This window comes from Accipiter gentilis, chromosome 1, assembly GCF_929443795.1.
Source record: "Accipiter gentilis chromosome 1, bAccGen1.1, whole genome shotgun sequence".
NCBI classification, from domain to species: Eukaryota; Metazoa; Chordata; class Aves; order Accipitriformes; family Accipitridae; genus Astur; species Astur gentilis.
The window spans coordinates 21,012,349-21,032,032 of NC_064880.1; positions in this window are offsets into that span (position 1 = coordinate 21,012,349).

Here is a 19,684-nt window from a genome sequence, read left to right on the forward strand (position 1 = left end):
CTTAACAAGCCAGGCATAAGGAGAAAAGGCAGGCAGGGAGGACATCATCTTGGGCTTACTAGGCTGAGGGTATGCAGTTCACTCCCTCACCCTTTCCAAGTTCTATGCTCCTCTCTACCTGATAAACTTTGTATGCTTTGTGGAGGAGTTGAGGAAATCAGAGAAATAGATCTCTCCGGAGAACCTGAGCACACCGTCTTCAGCAGGCACCAACTCATAGGTATTCAGACTCTAAGCCTAAATATTTGCCTCTCCATCATGGCATCTTATGCAGATTTACAAAGCCAGGGGGCCAGCTCCTGTTTCATTAAACAGTATGTCCTTCCCTTTCTCACAATAGTCTCTCCAGACTGTATTGATTTAGACAACACATAATTAGTGCTGACTCGGATTAAATACAGTCTCAAAAAACACTTGCGTTTTTCATCTTGTGACACAAAGGCAAACTGAAAGACCTTCATGATTTGTACTGTAGCAACGTAAAAATAGAAAAAAATCCTCTGCAAATATTTATGGAAGCTTTACAGTTCTACGTGAATCAAATACGAACGTGAAGTAAAGTCCTTACTCATTTTGGCATCTGATAGTGTCTAGAGTCATTTTCAGAAGTATACATTAGCTCAGAAATAATTGATTTAGGTTGTTTTAGAGAAGGATCCTTGGAGCAAGGACCATTTGCCCTTAGGGCTTCGGAACTGCTTAGTCAGACAATCAAATGGAAGCAAAAGTCACATTTTGACTCTGTACCCAGCAACTAAAAATGTGGAGTTACATTTTTCTTACATGTTTTGATTTCTTTAAAAAAAAAAAAAAAAAAAACAAAACCAGAAAAAAAACCCCAGAGCTAGAAATGCTTTTTGTCCTGCTTGCATGGATGGAGGCTCCACACCTATGGAATTGCCAACTTTACTGTTTTACCACGAATGCCTATTGATGAGTAATAGGCATTTTTCTGAGGGCCCAGTCCTGTGATCTGCTTTTCTATTGCCATACTGACAGGTTTATATGTGCCCTTTAGCTTTGTTTCTGCTAAAATGTAAAGACTTCATGGGAACAGGGCTCCCCTGAAAACAGCAGTCACTGTCGGTTGTAACATTCTTGCATGGATGATTTCTGCCATGGAACACAAACACTGGCCAGAAAAAAACCTCCACAAAAACGAAGACCAGCCACAAAAATGACACCTGCTAGCAGGAATGACACGTACTTAGCACAGCATCCTGGCCTGCCAAGCTTTGGGTGCTAGTAGCTCAGCTAGCAGGTTTGCCTGCAGTATCGGCACAGGCATTTTTGCAGTCATTATTTTATTGTTCTCCCAGCTGAAGTGTACAAATGGTTTTCTGATGTTCCTTCTGTCTATTGCAAGTCAGCCTGTTTTAATTTGTGCAATTCTGTTTTTTTGTCAGTGGTTTGTCATCACATTGTCTTCAAAATACTTGAGAAACATTAATGAAACACAAAAATGCGCTGATTTGTAAAAATAATAAGCATGCTACTTAGAAGGAAGGGAATATATTTATGCTGGTATTGATGCAGGCATCAGTCATCATCCTACCTACCAGCTCACGCAAACTGGTCTCCTGGTGTTAAAAAAGAATGGGAGATTCACCATCAGATTCATTAAAATGTGGCCAAAGTTCTATTTTCATCTCTTCCCATGGGCCTTTCTCCATTTAACTTGTTGGTCAGCCATTCAGGAAGAAGCATTAGTGCAAGCTCACACACTGCATAGAGTTTTTAACTTACGGCGCAGGGACATTAGTGTGCTGTGCCAAAGAAACTGCTGGTTCTGCCAGAAACACTGTGCTTTGCTAAGCCATCAAAGTCTGCCATCTTCAGTGTGCCACACCACTAGTGCTCACCTTCCATTAAAAAAGTTGCACTTACTAAGTGCCAGCTGATAAATATAACTGGGATTGATATGAGGTTACGCGTGGCCCATTAATGAGATGGAAGCCTCTACCATCCATGCCTATGATATCAAGAACGATGCAAGCTCCTCACACCAGAGCCGATGCTGCAAAAGGGAGAATGTTAAAGTAGCTGTGCGTGGTGAAGCGCTGTTCTTGCTTAATTACAGCTCAATGTTAAAAAAATTGCTGTGGAGGAAGGAAAGGGCTGTAACAACTACCCAGACAGTGTAGCAGATGGGAAAGAACAGAGCCTCTACAAGGTCATACAGAGCAGGTGGCTGCTTGTTTATAGACTCCTGTTTTTAGGAGGAAACATATTTTGCAATATGAATTATGGAATATCCCCTATTTACTGTAAAGGAGGACTGGAACTCCTTATCTCCTCTGTTAGGTTTCATAGAGGAACCTGTGGTTGGAGTTATAGATAGGAAAGGATTCTTTCAAGTTTCTGTATTCCTCAAGAGAAGTCTTAAAAAAAAGGCCTGTGACTCCCAAGACTACAGGTCTGACATGTCTGATATCACTGCTGTGCTGCTGGCCATCTCTGTGTCTCAAATCTACACACATCCATTGCCAGAAGCCAAGCTGTTATAAAGAGTAGGTATACATACCTAAGCTGAAGTCTTTTAATTGGACCTCAAAACTCATCTACAACCTCAAGTATACAGACTAATTTCTTATTAGTGTTAAAATCAGTACAGCACTAATGACTTGAGCAGAACAACCTGTATTGCCACTAGTTTAAATTTTTATCATTTTGAGGCCAGAAGGAACCACTATGTGCATCTAGTCTTACCTCTTCCATAACACAGCTAGCTGAATTTCCCCCAGGAATCCCTCCACCAGGAATGAAAGGAATCTGGTAGAATTTGTTTCAGTGCAGCTTGAAAAATTACTTCATGAAAACTAAAGCATCCTGATCCTAGTGATCAATCCAAATCCTGCTCAAATGTCAACTGCTTTCACACAGACCAATCTTTTTTCTGAAAGCCAGTACAGAACCTTGAAATGTGGCAGAATTTGCTAATATAACAAGCATGCATGATGACCAAAGGCAGAATATAGCTGCTGGATCATTGGATTTCTCTAACACATATTGATGCAACACATCAATAGGTTATTTTGCACTTTTCCTAATAAAATATGTACTGCATGAGCAATGCAGAAAAATTTTAAACTAGACAACAAACTGAGCTGCCAAAAGAAAAGAAAAATACAGGATGTGCTATACAATTGGCTGTATGTACATTGCTGCTGTTGTTCACAGCAGTGGAGTTCCACTACCTGAAAACAGCAGTCCTCCCTTGTCCTTCAGTAATTTAGAGCTAAGAGCTTGCTTTCTCAAAATACTTTTTATTCAAAGGCCTCTGTAACTAAGTACAATGGAGAAAATGAAGACGGCAAGACCACAAAATAGAACCTAATCCACTGAGGTCGAAGCTCTGTGTATAGGAGCAGGAGGTTGCGTTATAGCCGCTCTCAAAGAAATATCCCTTCTTCTCTTCCATTAGCCCTTTTTTCCCTCCCACCACCCCCAAACTGGCATATGCTATCCACAGGCATTTCAGAGCTTGCTTTACTTTCTCATTCATGTTGTCTTGCTCCATCTGCTTTAAGGTTATCACTCATCTCTGCCCTTCCTTGTTTTAAGGACAAATCCTCCCAGCTGACATAAATCCATACAACTTTACTGAAATCAGAGAACCTTAATGAGTTTAATCAGATGAGGAACTTACGCTTTCTGTCTGCTTCTTCTGTCTTGTCCTGTTGATTCATGCTTTTTGAATGGATGGATCCACCCTGTCTTCTCTCGTCCTTTCTGAAGGACCTTCCCAGTATTTCTGCTTCACTGGTGGTTTTTCGTCTACCTCAAAACCTCTTCTCCTAAGTCTCTTTGTTTCATTCAATCCTCTCTTCTACTAATACCCCACAAAAAATATTCTGAATTACGTGATCAATTTATCTGATTTTTTTTTCACTAAATTTATATCATTACATAAATGCCTTGTAGGAATTGTGTACCTAAAAGTTATCTTTTAAACAAAATACACTAATGGAATATAGTCCTATGCTGAATTTTTCCTTTTCGGTGCTAAGAAAAGAGGTATTGTAGAAAGAAGCAGCCTTTCTCCCTTCTTAATGTGGGTGGTAGAACTGAAAGAAAATGAGAACTTCACCAATCTGGAAGAAAAACTTGTTTGCCATCCTGAATGAACACACATGCTACCAGCAGTTATTTTTACCTAGCCCATCATTTTACATCTAGGAGAGGCTAACAAAATCTACTGAGAATTTTGGTTTTGGCAGGTAGTGGCTGCATACTATAATGTTTCAATATGCTGCATCCTACATAACTGACCATATAATACAAATTATACTCTCTTCTATAGCTCTGTCACAGACAGAAAGCCAACATCTCAGATCAGGATGTTGCAGAACACTTTTAGAACCATGAGTAAATTTAGTTGCCTATGCTGGTGCACCCTCGGCCAGAAGCCAATAGAGCATCCCCCGCCACACACACGTGCAGTCAAGTCAGGAAGCATGGCATTTCACTCACGGCTTAGTTGTACATCGGTAAACATGCCCCCAAAACTCGTGCTGGGCTCTAGCTCTGAAATACTTCTAGAACCAGTTTCTGGAAATACTGTTGTTTCAGTAAATATCATGAATCGGGCACTGCTATTACCTAAACCAAAGGAAATGGTGCCTTTTCAAAGCTTGGAGCTTGAGCTGGCACAACTACTTTACACAAAGATAGTATTTTTAAGGATGGGGGTTGTTTACCTAAGTGTTTCAAGGCACCATGAGTTTTCCATTGTAATGAAGGGTCTCTGTACCAGGGTCCACACACCCATAAACAATAAAATAACCTCTGGAGGTTATTTCAGTACACCGTGCTCTTCAGATGATGCCAAACATTCGCAGACTAGGGATTTAAAATTTGACCTACCAGAAAAACTAGCAGAGGTCAACATTTTTATTCATAGAACTATAGTGACCAGTGGCTAGCACAGCAAGGCAAGTTAGGCAGGGATAAAGATAAAAAGTAGTTCTCTCTCTCTTCTCTTCTCTATCTGCCTGGAGGGAATGAAGACACCTACTTTTGCAGCTCCAATGTTGAAATCCTTTTTGCTTTCATGTGGTTACTGTGAATGTTCTCTGGAGTATTAAATGAGAGGAAGGCATTATAGTTTTTAACTTTGATGCCCCATTAAGATGAATATGCACCTAATGAGCTGAGAAATTACCATTGCTGCTTTTTTTGTACTACTGTACAAGACTAGCTAATCAGGACGGGGGCATGCTCTTTGTGTTCTTAACCCAACAGCGATGAAAGTTAGAAGATCATATTCAAACATATGTTTAATGCAGCAACAATAAAGGCAATAATAGCTCCTGCTATGAAAGAAGGACTAAAAGGGCATTTCTTCTTTTTTTTATTTTATTTTTTTTTATTTTAAGAGCTGCAGTAACTATCCCTTGCAGTTCAGATGGAGTTTGGCATAAAACTTAATGGATATTATTTGTAAGCCAGCTGTCCCCATCAAAATTGTCAGCATTTAAATGTCTTAAGACAAACAGCAACAAAAATAACCATCACCACTAAAACCAGTGATTATTTTGGAAAAAAGAAAAAAAGAAAAAAAAAAAAGCAGTTTTACTTTAATAGCAACAATTGAACTCTATCAAACTCCCTTAATGCAGTGACTTAATCCTGTTGGAATTTGAAATATGTCCTTGTTTCTCAGGTCAGGCTCCCTAAGAATGAAGCTGTATCTAGTGACACAACATGAGAAGCTAAAGCCAATTATGTTCCAGCATTATTGACTAATGTTCCCTACCTGCCAACTGGAGTGTGGCAAGTCTTACTCATACTGTGATATGTTAGCATGGATATGAAGCTCCATTTTCCCCTAAGGGAAATCTTGTAACAAACAGTTGACAGAGCAACACACAATTTTGAAAGTAAAAAATTAAAAATCTAATAAATATGATGCAAATAAAGAACATAGGAATTTAGGCAGTTTTGTAATGCCTAAAAGAAAATGCAAGTTTGCTTTCCTTTCAAGGATACCTTAGTGGAAAGGTATTATTTAAGTAATGAAGAGAGCACCACCAAGCTGATACCTTGCCAAGGTTCATGTCCTGAAAGGTTTCAGTCCCCTGTTTGTCCCACAAATGTTTTATCATGTGTATCTACTTGGGTGGTGAAATGTTTGTGGGCCTGAGCCCAGTAACAGCTCTGATGTCCTCGCACAGTTGCAGAGCAGCAGTTTGCAAGATACTGAGTAATTGTAGCTTCTTTGGTAGCTACGATAGGCCAGGAGCTCTCTTAACCAAACCTATATCATGGTTACATTACGTTCTTGTAAATGAAACCATAGGGAAGTATGCACATCTCAACAAACAGATGTTCCCTCTGCTCCTGCAAGCATTTGTTTCCAATGCTTACAAAAGGCAAGGTGGGTTCTTTTTGTGTTTTAGTCAAGAAGATGTTGCTCTTCTTGTGTACCACATTTAGCCTATGGCAGAGGTGACATAAGAAACAAAGTTTCCTAAAATTCCCCTTTAAAAATCATCAGAATCCCACAAGATCTGGTAACCTTATGGGGAAAATAACAGTAGGGATGATTCATCCTTAGGTTTTTTGATGCTTTACTTCCTTCTAAAAGATGCACTCCAACATTTTGCAAGAGCATTTTCCCTTTGATGAAAGTATTACTGCAAAACATGGTCCAGAGAATTATATTTTTAGTGAGCTCTAGGCCACTGGTTCTTCTCTTTCACTTACATTTATGCTAGCCCTACAGTTGTTCTTTGAATTTTGGCCAGCCTCAGCAAGGGTCTCTGGCCACAGGACTACTCTGCTGTATACGTAGTCACAGTACATCCTCTTGGTGAGGTTGCTTGGGGAGGGATTTTAAAGGATGTTATTTTAACCCGGGTGTGTGATAGTACAGGAGAAGAGAAAAACACTGCTCCTGTTAATGATCGACTGCCGATTTGTGTGGTCACATTGCCCAGGTCAGCGCCTGCTCACAGCCTTGCTCTTTCGAGGCACTCTGCAGCTGCATGCTGATGCACATGGAAGAGAAAATCTTGGGAGAGCTGCAAGTGGTGGCAGAGGTGGAGGAAGCTCCTCGCCTGGAAACGCAGCACCCTGAGCTGTCTTTCTACGCAGCGGAGGAGTGAAAGCAAGCTCTGCTCGTTCAGAGTTTCTGAATTCCTTGTCACACTAACTCCTGCCGCTACAGCAGCAATCAAAAGGAATCCCACAGGGGAATCTGAACAGAGGAAAATATTTTCTAGAGAGAAAATGTCACACAGAAGGAAGGGGAGAGGAGGAAGTGGCGTCTTCAGGATTGTATTTAAGCTGTGATTCCACTTTGAAGATGCGACCTGGCAAAATCTTACTTTCAGACAAGTAATTTGCATCCTGCATGCACTGAGTCACGTCGACTGGCTGCACAGGAAAAATTAAGCATGATTATTGCTTAATTGTCACAAGATCTGTGCAGCCAGAGATCAGCAGTAATCCCACCTGATGCATCAAAAATGCTAATTAAAGATTAAAGGGTTATGAATTATTTTATGGGGGAAAATTTTTCTTAAAAAACGTGCATTTTAGATAGTTAAAGTATTTATTGATTTTTTGCAGTTTTCTCACCTCTCTTCCTTTCCCGAATTAATGGCAAAGTAGAAGGGGGGAGAAAATAATGGAAAAAGGAAAGAGAATTCAAAGTTTGAGATTCTTCAGTATGTATTTAAAAGCAGTAAGTTTCAAGTGAAGAAAGGAAGAATTTTCACAAAAGTTCATCTTTCATCTAAGTTCACAATATTTTAACTATAACATTTCAGTGAGCATAAATTTAAGTTCCAGCATGTGTATCTGCTGAGGAGCGTGCCGCAATCATGGCTATAATCTGTTTCACAGAGCTATTAGTGTTTTGCTACAGGTGACACAGGAAAAAAAGAGCAAAACTCTATTTTATCCCAATTTACTGGACTACCTTGGAGAAGGAGAGCAGGAAGAGGGGCACTTAATTCAGAAAATGAGCAGAATACCTGTGAATGTCACAAGATAAGTAGTTGTAGAGCCCACGTCAACCATTTCCAAAACCATTCTTCTAAGTTACAGTATGCTTTATAAATCAGCTTAAGATTTATTAAAGTCATTCGAGAATGTGAAAGAAGAAACAACAGGCTTTGAAGAAAATGGAATTATTTTACATTGTCAGTGTTATGAATTTACGAAGGCTAGCTTGTTACTAGGGATTTAAGAAAACCTGCTTTGTAGTAGTCAGCATGGGGAAATTCAGGAAACACAATTTAATAAACAAATCCACTGGAACATGATTATTTTACTATCCTGCTACAACATGATGAGTCAGAAGGCATAATTTCCTTGCACCACTTTATAACAGACATTAGATCAAAAATGCTGCTGCATGCATCCATGTTAATGTGCAATGATTCTGCTAAGTACCTTTGTGAGAGAAGCCTTCGATGGCCACTAGCACTCTTCTCTCCCCAATGGCTTGCAACAAATCATCTCCTGCACCACAGTACGAGGCTAGAAGCTAAAAGAATGAATACACCAGTAATTTCTTTTCAACAGTGATTTGACACCCAGCTGATGGAAGGAGCTAACCATGTAACCTCTACACGGTAAGTTCTGCTAAAAGAGATTCTCTCAAAACACCCATGGGGTTATGGATTCCTGCTAATAGCAGCAACAGGATAGATGATAAAATTATGGCAGTGTAGAAATGCTCTCTCAATTAATTTCCCATCAGGTTAAGGCCATTATCATTGGATGTCATCTAGCGAAATGGAAAAGAAAAACACAGACCCAGAAGCCTTCAATACCTTTGAAAGTTTCACTCACTTAGCACATGATATAATTTCAGGGTAGAGCAGGCCATCCTCTTGAACTAGTTTACCTTCAAATAGAGCTTTAATGGTATTGATTTAAAGCACTGTCAGGCAGATTTGCTTCAAAAACATAAGCATAGATGGAAGAAAAAAAGAAACAAGTACACAGCCCAGAAGGAAAGCGGGTAGCAAGTCATCTCTCCTCCCCAAAAATGGGTTGATTCTAGATTTCTAGATGTCAACAAGAGCTTTTTTCAACCAGCTTTCAACACAAAACTCGCAGATCATTGTTTTAGAGGTCCTTATAGTATACCACTTTGTATAATGCAGTTGTTTCTCCAAAGAAGCTGCTTCTAGTTACAGTTCTTCTTAGCTGTTATCAGCCGTTTTTCTGTGGGAAGATGAGAAAGTTTAAAGAACTATGGACAGCAAGCAACACAATGTAAAGTATGGGAGGGCTTTCATATATACACACAAAAATACATACATACATACATATATATAAGAGTAGGTATGCATTCATATATGTATGCATATATATTTAAATATATACAAATGCACAGTCATGTATAGTAATTAAATAGAATCTATTCTTATTTTAGCAAAATGAAGACTCTAACAGAGAGCAAACCAGACAGGTTTCGCTCTCTTTTCTTCGCAAGCTTGCTGTCTCCCCCTTGCTCCCTACCTGCCAATTTTGTCACTGCCTTCCCAATACAGACACTACCGTGCATTGGCGTGAAGCAGAGATCTTGGCAGTGGCAATTGCAAGTGGCAGAGGGGCAGTGCTGTGGGGACAGCTGAGCCATGCACAGACGAACAGATCACTGGTGTGTGGAAGGTTCTTTCTGCATGTCGATCTGGAGACATGATTTCCCCTACTATAATTAAGGTACAAGACGTATGATTAAGAATTAAAACTCAGCCTAAGAGAAAGTGTGTGCCAGGAAGAAGTGAGCAGAAGAACAGTACAGTAAGACAGGCAGCAAGAAAGCAAGGAGCTGAAGCCAGCTGGAAGGGTTAAAGACTTTCTTTAACATAGCCAAAGAAAAATTTACATCCATAAGTGAGAAAGAGGACAGAAGCCTCTGGGCCGTATTTTTGGCTTCTCCAGTTTTGAAAATGTACAGGATATATCTGGGAGGCATTTGCACTTACAGTGCAATTGCAACAGTCTTCTGGATATGCACATGCAACTACTCATTGATGCACAAAGCATCCAAGGCAGTTCTTATTATAAAGGTCAAAATTCCTCTTAGCTGTAAGAGAAACTGGTATTGAGCCCTAACCTTCAGGGGAAAACTTAAAGGCTGATACACATGAAAATGTATCACAGGATCCCTCAGACTGTGGTCCCATGGCTTGGTTTCAGCTGAATAACATCAAGAGATGACTGCCTCTAGCTACTCATCATCACCCCAGCAGAGTTTACAGCCTACCAAGGCTTTATACTTCTCCCCTTCGCTTTCCATACTGTCACAACAATCTAGATGGCATTAATACGTGAATCAGGAGTTTTTACTAACCCAAGGTATTTTGACCTAGTTGTATTAGGCAATCACAACATATGCAGATCTAACAGGGTGGTGTTTCCAGCAACAGCTGGAATAGGGCAGGGCACAGATTGGTAATATTCTGAGCGTGAGAACGTCTTCCAACATGGTTCAGAAAGCATTAACAAAGATGACCGAACTCTAATTCCAGATTTCATAGCTCTGAATAGAAGCAGGTGACCAAATGAAAAAATGCCCTTTAGCAATGGTTTCTACTGCAAATAAATCACAAACCAAATTCTACATCAAATTGCAAATAGTTACATTTAGATTTCAACTTGATTTACTTTTTTTTCCCCTTCAAGCATTGCAAGAAACAGCTTTAAGCGCAGCTGGCATCTCAAGAAACTTCAGGTGGAGTTGGCTTTGTTTGAAGAGATTATCAAGTAACTTTCAAACCAGGAAAAAATACCCCATCTTTTGGAAACATCAAATTCTCAGCTTGCTTGGGCAGCAATTGTTGCCATTATTGACAGCTCAGCAACATAGGAGATGATTTGCTCTTTTATGTCCATTTCCACTCCTCAAAATGAAGCAACTGGCGAAGCGCCTTGACTGACACCCCTGAGATGCAGGCTGCTTTCACCCAGCATGGTCGTGGCCTGGCACTGCCACTGCGGTTGCCTCATTCCCGTCTTCACCTGCCTGAAGGCATTATACAATGGCGACAAAATAGATCTCAACCTTATTCCTTGGGCAGCTGCTTTGTTTCAGCTGCCAGCACCTATAGCACAAACACATTAAGGAATACCTGTCCTCATTTAAATGGGCTGTTTTACACAGCAAAATGGAGAAATGTAGACTTTATGTCTACATCAGGGCATCTTCAGCTTTGAAGACTATATAAGTGTTTTAAGCATCTCTGGATGTCAGCCACGTGAAACTGTAAGTTACCATCTAGGGCATGCTAATAGTTTTATTTAAAAAAATGTAAACTGTAACAGAAAAAGCACCTTTCTTACTCAAATGAAAGCTACAAGAGCAAAGGCATTCAGATATAAGTACAGCTAGGAATCTCTGATAGTGGCGGGGGGAACCCCACACTTCCACCCTCAAATCCCCCTCTAACCTTCATGTCATGCAGAAAGGCGGCACAGTGAAATCTTCCCAAAAATAGTGGATCATCACTGTGTTTCTTGCCATAGTAATTGTTTAATTCCAGCTTTTTGAAAGTTAGATCACTGAAAATGCCTACAGCTGCTCTGTATCTGTTTCACTTCAATACCTGTCTGGTTTGGAAATCTGCCTTTGTAGCTAGTTATCCAACTTCTTTTTAATCCTAATTAAAAAATACATACCACTGAACCCACCCCGCCTCAAATGACTTGTATGTCCCTTTGCTTTGTGATACAATTTGAACCACCTCCAGTAGCCTCAATTTTGACTTATACTCTTCCTCTGAATATCTAAATTCTGTGAAGAAAGTGATGGCACTGACTTTTCAACTTGACAGGACTTTCGCTTGAGACAGCTGCAATTCAAGTGCAGGCGGCAGTGGCCAGGCTCTCAGTCGTGTGAGTTAGAAGCCTCCCCCAGGTCTGCTGCAGTCTGAGGATCTGGAGGAGATTGCTCCATACCGTTATTGTAACAAAACACCCTGAGATTTCTGTTCAATTAAAACTGGATGGTTTTGGCATTTCATCTCAATTCTGAATGGATGCATTTTCTGAAAACTCAGAATGTAACGCAGTCAGAATTTGGTGTCCAAGCGAATATACATAACATCATTTAAAGTTAGCCTTCACTGAGTGGTTAAAACCAGTCAAAATAGAAGAAACAGACAAAAGTACAGTAAGAATTTAACATTTATTACAGGGTAGACTCCAGCCCACTGACCCCTGCTGTGGAACTGGCAGGTTTGTTACAACCTCATGAGATAGGTGAGGTACAGAATTATACAAATTCCTTATAGGGTTTGACAAGTCTATTACACCTTTGATGTCTTTAACCTTGTACTAGTTTATTGTACTGAACTTATGTCAAAGCAAATATTCCAGAATAATTGTCTGATAATCTTCGACTGCTGTGGCAAAGCTACAGAAGGCATAGTACTGTATTATTCCTCCAGCTTGCCGACGGCAGTACTTTGCTCAGCCGTAAGTAGGAGATCGAGGAGACAAATTAAATGAAAGCTGATGGTGACACTTTCCCAAAACTAAACTGAACAATTTTTTTAATGACTAATAGCTGAAATCACTTTTGATGTGCAAGTTTTTAATTACTGCTTGCTTCTGTATTCCAGTCCTGATGGGGAATGGAAACAAAGAGTACAAGATAGCAGGAGACGTTGCCTGTATTTCTGTTTTCATTAGGAACAGAAATTTCTGGAATTTTCCAGAGGCCACTTTCTAATGCTTCTTTTTCAGCTTTCTGGACAAAAGAGGTCTGCATTGCTCCCAGACAGGCCCAATAAGCAATAGCATGTTTATAGGCTCTCTTGATTGCCAAAAGAAACTCAGCAAGACCCTCAAGCTCACATAGGTACGTGGAAGAAAAGAGCAACTGACAATTGTGTTGCCAATTTCTTGTTGCTCCCCACAGAGCTCCCCATAGCAAAAATGTGTTTCATTTGTGAAGCAGCTGTATTCAATTGCTGCATAGTGCCTTTGACCCTGGGTCCAGATGTGGGTTGTTCTGATCAGCTTGGATGACACTGCGATCATAAACACAAGATGGGTATGATAATAATAACAACAAAGTCCTGAATAAGAGAAGAGTAGCAGTAGATGGTGTGGTGTTCACTAAGAGCTGCTAGAAAGCAGATCTATGGGAGGGCTGCTTAAAAAGCAAGAGGCATAGGCAGGTAGTTATAAAGTGAGCCGTCTGCTACCACAGATGAATCCCTAATCATCTGAAGTCACTGCCATGCACTGCGGATTGCTTGTTAAGGCAAGAAGGTGGAAGAATTACTCACTCTCTCTACAACTCTGTAATAACTTTAATTAGCAGTAGGCTAACCTGAAGATGCCGAACTTGAGTGCCCAACACACCAAACTTAAGTCTTTGTGCTATCTCAAACTTTTTTTCTCCCTAACATCCTGGATAATCAAAGTAGGATGAACCTACCCATAAGCCTGCAAATATGCCTTGAATAACATCATAATATGTACAATGTATAAATAATATGGTATATTCTATGGCACACAAACAGTCATCATTTGAATAGTTAAAATACTAAAAGGCAATAACAATTTCCCTGAAAAAGACAGATTCAGTAAAAATTGGTACAAAATGGAGTATCTTATTTGAAGAAGTGCAATGAAATTAAAGAGAGGTGACTGAACATTGCACCCCTAGGTACTTGTTAAGAACTTGGTCAACTGTTTTATACTGATATTGTCATTCTTGACCAAAGATCTCAAAGCCCTCTGTGCACTGATTAATCACAGAAACACAGGACTGGAAAGACCTACATTCTGTTTTGAGGCAGAGAAGTACTAACAGGCTCAGTATACAAAGGGTAGCATCGCACAATAAGGGAAGAGTGAAGACAGAATAAAATCCAAGCTGGAGTTCAACTTTACTAGGTGCTTTTGAGAAGTCCCATCTCCATCCCTACACGATTCATTCAAGTCAGAGGAAGAGGAACATACAGCAAGCAGAGAGTCCTCCTGAATCCCAGTCCTCTGGTCTAATTACTAACACGTATACCTCTGCTCTCCTCCAGCAACAATTTTCTCTCACATAATTTAATCCATTTTTAAGCCCTGATTAAAAAGAAGAAACAAACAAACAAAAGAAATCTCTAAACCATTTCTCCCCAACCTACACACATTACATCTAGCATACATCAAGACGGAACATGGCTTTTTGTGTTATCTGAACCTGCAGTGGTGCTTTCATATCTCCCAGATTGTGCCACTGCTGAATTCAACTTCCTATATAAAAATCAGAGCCAAAGGCAAGCTTCTGGAACTGCACTTATGAGTCCTGGATCTCAAAATCCTTAAATAATTTGCCTGATGATTCTGAAAAAGTGTTTAGTAAAAGGATTAAATGCAGCAATAAAATATGAAATAAATATCTGTATTCAATCTTGAAATGCTTCAAATTACCATACATCTCCCCAGTTTCTAAAAACACTCTCTGCCAATGGCCTTTCTGATTAATAGCCTGGAATCCCCTTCCATGGCTCCAGGGGAAGGGGAGTGGATGTACTAATCTATTATCCACCTGTCTTTGTATTATGTAATACAACACTTATTTTATCCAGGAGGATTCATCACCATTGACACGATAATAATCACAGCTTAAATTGCATACCAATGAACTTCTAATGCTAGTCCTAACTCAATCTGGTAACTAGAGTTGAATCAGATTTCTTTACCAAAAGCTAATCAGGAAATTTCTAATTCTTTCCTAAAGAAAACAGCATCGTTATGACTTCATAATGAACCTGAACAGTTAGATTACCAATAACCAGTTAAAAAAATCTTTCTGCTATGCAACTGTGCACAGTAAATACAAATAGACAGAATTTATTCATTCTCTGCAAACAAATAGACTTTGATATAATCTAACTATGTGGCTGGTTTTCGTAAGATGCAACTGTAAGCTTAGTCCTGCTTACACAGGTACAGAATCAGACCTTCCACCTGCCAGGAGTCCAATGAAAGCTGATGTAAAAGAATTATAATTGTGACCAGGGTTACACCTTAAGGACCAGCTAGTGTTTGAATGAGAATGAGCCTAAGTCAAACTCTGGGATTTGTTAGATTGTATAAAAGACTCAAAAAATTTCTTTGTTACATGGGAACAGGGGGAAGGGTATTTTACAGCACCTCAGAGCATTTTTTTTCCACTCCCAAAGGGAGAAGAAATTTTGGCAATTGTGAGGTCCTTCTCTGTTATAAAGACAAATCTTTGAAGAAGTGACTTCCAGTGGCACACATTTCAGGACTGGAAAGTCCTAGACTGATGTGCCTTTCATTCATTTGTGGGTAAGCACTGGCTGCCTTTGGTTTCTGAAAGGAACCATGTGCTGACAACATAGAACTAAACTCCAATCTTTCCTCTTATTTTAAACATTTTACTTTAAAGAAAAAGCATATGCATATTTAGAAGAATATTTGTGCCACAACCAATTTCCACTGCTGCAGGAACATATCTGTTCGTGTTCGAATCATGCATAATTGTCAGCTTTTGACCATTGTTTCCAAGAAAAAATCCCCTAATACACATGTGGGCTAGGGAGAGAGTATCCCATCTGCTGACTGGCTCTGCAGGCATCTGGTGAATATTGTCTTTTCCTGTGCTTAATTGGCTGTAGAAGCTGGCATAGCCAGCAGGATTAAAAATAATGTTAATGCTCAAAGAAATCCTCCTATTGTTCTTCCTCAATCACTTTCAACGTAGGCAATGCTAGCATACCTGTTGTGCAGCAGTTTTACTTCAGGTGACTTCTATCTAGCTGGAGTATCCTATCTAGAAGTTCAGCATGGCAAAAGAAGGACATAATATGTGACTTAATTGAGACAAACATTAGATGTACTGTAAAACAGCAACCTATCAAGCAAGCCTACTGAGAATATCAAGTTCTTTCTGATCGGTTTGAAGTTTCAATAATTTAATCTTCTCTTTCTTCTCTGAGCGTTACTCTCACTGATGTAGGTATCAACACTGCATTCTTCGGATGGGGCTTCTCCACATTAGGCTGATCTTCCAGATGAAACACAAGCAGGCCCGTTGTTGCACTGTACATTTGAGAAAGAACACGTAGAACTTGCATTTCAAGAGATGAACATGTTTCCTGGAGTTTGGTCTCAATAATCGGTGTGCACCAAGAGACTGTCAGAAGTCCTGTGCACAATTTTGTATTTGGGAGCAGCACTGAAATTTCCCACTGAAATAAGAGGTCTAACTTCAAAAGAAGAAAATATTTTCATGACTCTGAAATAAGCCTTCTTACTTGGCCCACTAAAACCAGTTTTCAGCTGTTGCAAAAAAGCGAGCACTAAGACCAGTTGCTGCAATTTTTTATCAGGTTTTTTATTATGTGAAACTGAATGATGTTATTAGGTGGGGATCTCAGGCTGGGGAAAAAGTGCTTTAAAGCTTTATTAGTTAAAAAATACATGATCATATCACTGATGTTTTGACAAATTTTAGATATTCTAAAGATACTCTTCAGATTCTGGGAAACACTCAATGCTCTGGAGACAGGCCAGTGAAATAAAGTGAACTAATCAATAAGTAGTCAGAAAACATCTCAGTGTGGTATTAGCAGAGAAGCTTCCAGCATCAGCTATGTCCCTGATTACCAGTGGGCCAGAAATAGCTAGATACCAGGCTGCTTCAGTAGGACTACACTCATCCACTGCCATCTGACATTCAAATTCTTAGTGAATACCAAATGTATGGTATGTGTCTATACTTTATACTTGCAAATATCCCATTCCTTAAAGTGATATTTATATCCATGCCTATGTTTGCTCTTGCATTAAGGAGACATTTTTAAAAAAAATATTCTGCCAAAATACTGCTTCTCTCTTTCTCCCCAGCGTAGCCAGCACATAAACATGCTACAAGTCAAACACCACAATGTATTAATGCTGGGGTTCCTCAGAAGACAAAATGGCTTGCCCCTGAAATATGCCTGAGTGTCTGTCTTGGGCCAGTTTGCTTCTAACAGTCCCCAACAGAGGTCAACAAGATCATTGTTCTCAAAGCATATGGTTTTCTCTGTCGTATGTTGTGTGGACAGAAATCACTGCAAAAACTGTGGGGGAGTGAGGGAAGAAGTCACAAGAGAGAGATTTTTCCTCTAGAAGTAGATTTCTGGTTTATAGTAACATTCCACTCTAAAATGCACAAAAACTCGGATCATGAATTACTATTTACTGTTCTGATATTTGACTTCCTTCTAGACCACTAAATTAACATTAATAATGTATATAAATGCACGCGACTTTATGCCCCAAATGGCACTATTGGCACTATTCTGACGCATTTGTCTATAGATACATGTATTTGCAGTACAGCAATTACATCATTATATCAAATTGTGTCATACTGGGAACAAATAATAGAATCTGAATCAGCAGAATCTTCATTTGGTTTACTGCACTTGTGGATAGAAGGACTTTCTCCCAAAGTAACAGTAGTTCAGCAAACAGTCCACCCAAGTGACAAGTCAGGGGTATAAATTCATCTTTTCTCCAAGACGGACCAAAGACTTGAACCTGCTTCTCCATTAACCTCCTAAGTGCCCCAGGCACAAGGCTACCCTAAGTGGGTCTGCTTCTGAGTGATACTAGCTTTAATTAAAGCTAAAAAGGAATACTGAATTGTCAAACGCCTCCTATGGTTGGTTTAGAGGAACCATTTCCCATCCTGTTCTCTTTTTATTGAGGCAATGGCAGGATGCTACCACCAAGTTAACTGCACAGCCACATTTCACCTTTGCTAGTAATAACTGAATTAAAAAAAAATAATCTTCCAGATAAGTCTGAAACTCAGAGCTGATATGTCTTACCTATACGTTATATCCAGTGTATACTAATAAATTAACTAGTGAAATTAATAAAAGGTATTTCCTCTACCTGCAGACCTTGCTTCACCTATCACAGCTCAAATAGTTACTTCTGATTACATCTTCACCTGTAACCTGAAAAAACTACTGTTATATTTTCCATGCAGGGTATGGTGTAGTTACTCGCCTTCAGTGTATTTTTAATAAGATCACAGAAGTAAGTATGAGGGAAGTAATTACAGCAATTAGAGAGGTTATTTGATGTCTTTCTGTTACAGGGGCTGTCAAGTCTAGCTCTTTCTAGCTGAAAGAGAACATTCCCTGCATCCATACGATGTACAAAGATCTGCATTCTGGTCAAGTTTTTTAAATTCTGTGCACAGCCTGTGTGTGGTTTATAATCTCTCCACTTACATTAGTCACCTGGGCCAGAATAAGCATTCTGCAGTGTTTTAGCATCAAGTCCAAGACAAAACTGTCAACAGGACAGTCAGAACATATTGCTCTTTCCATAAACAGTCACATCACACTTGATTTTCAGTATTACAACAGTAGAACATCATGTTTACTTGATACAGGGATCATACAAATTCATACTGCCTGTAGCAGTTACACCTATCTAGAACAAGATCACCTGATGTCGGAACGTCATTGCTAGCTGTGTTAGAGGAACACGGCAAATGCCCTGAGAATGAACAAAAAGTGGATGTTAATACCACTGATGTAATATTTATCCGTAAACATAGCTACTGATACGTACAGGGAGGCTGTTCGGATACCATTTGCCTTTTTGGACGCACTTCTCTAAAAATAGTGCAGTTCAACAAAGCATTTACACAGAGCTGAAGCTTTCCAAGGGAGGGGTTTGATTACATCCACCTGCAGCAAAGCGCAAGGCTGTACCTTCTCCTACCCACCCGAATCCTTCCCCTGAACCACCTGGGGTGGGACAAAAGCTGCTGTTAATCTCAGGGAGAAGAACGGAGCTTGACACTTACCAAAACACCACTGCCCGTGAGGTCTGACTTCACGCTGCCTAACAAGGAGCTGCGGCTGGTGAGAAGGGGGAGAGGAGAGCTCTGCGGCACGGGGCTCTCCCGAGACCTTCTGCTGAGAAGGATCTGGCACTGTATTTAGCTAAGAGATATCAAATAAGCTCAAAGTCCTCCCCCACCTTCTAAAAGGAAAATAAACTCTGTGGCTCTTCTCTGTTTAGAGCTTCCTGATCATAATTAAGATTGCCATCACAGATGGGTTGCTCCTTTCCTTTGCCCAGCATCCCGTTGCTGCCAGAAGGTAGATAAAGTCTTATCTGTCACTCTCTCTGCAAAAACTCAGTGTGGGAAAAGTAGTGCCAGTGATGGGACCATAGGTTCACTGAGAAGCATCAGCATTAACCTAATGAGATTTCTTGAGCTTCCCTTCCAACCAGATAGTCTTAGACACATGCCAGGATGTAGACAAAGTGTTGTAAATTATTTTTTTCCCCTGTCCTTAACTGGTCTGTTTAGCTGGTAAATACTATAGCACTAATTACGCAGCATGGTTTATTTGTCTGCAGAATTAGTAAGGCTTTTCACATTGCAGAGTGTAATTGTTTCACCTGCAGTCTTAAAGGCTGGAAACCGGATATTAAATAAAATTAAACCAAAGCAATTTCTGAAGATTTTGTAGGGGGGGCCCTCAGCTCAGCCATTCTGTCTTCCAGGTCAGCCCTTGCCTGGGGCTTTTTTCACATCTGCTGTTCTAGAGCACGTTTTGACCAGTGCTGTAGGGCTCTCCTGCCTTATCTCAGCACACGGCAGCCCAATGAAAAAGTCACCTTTGTCAAACTTCCCTCTGCCCAGCCCGCCAAACCCCACAAACAC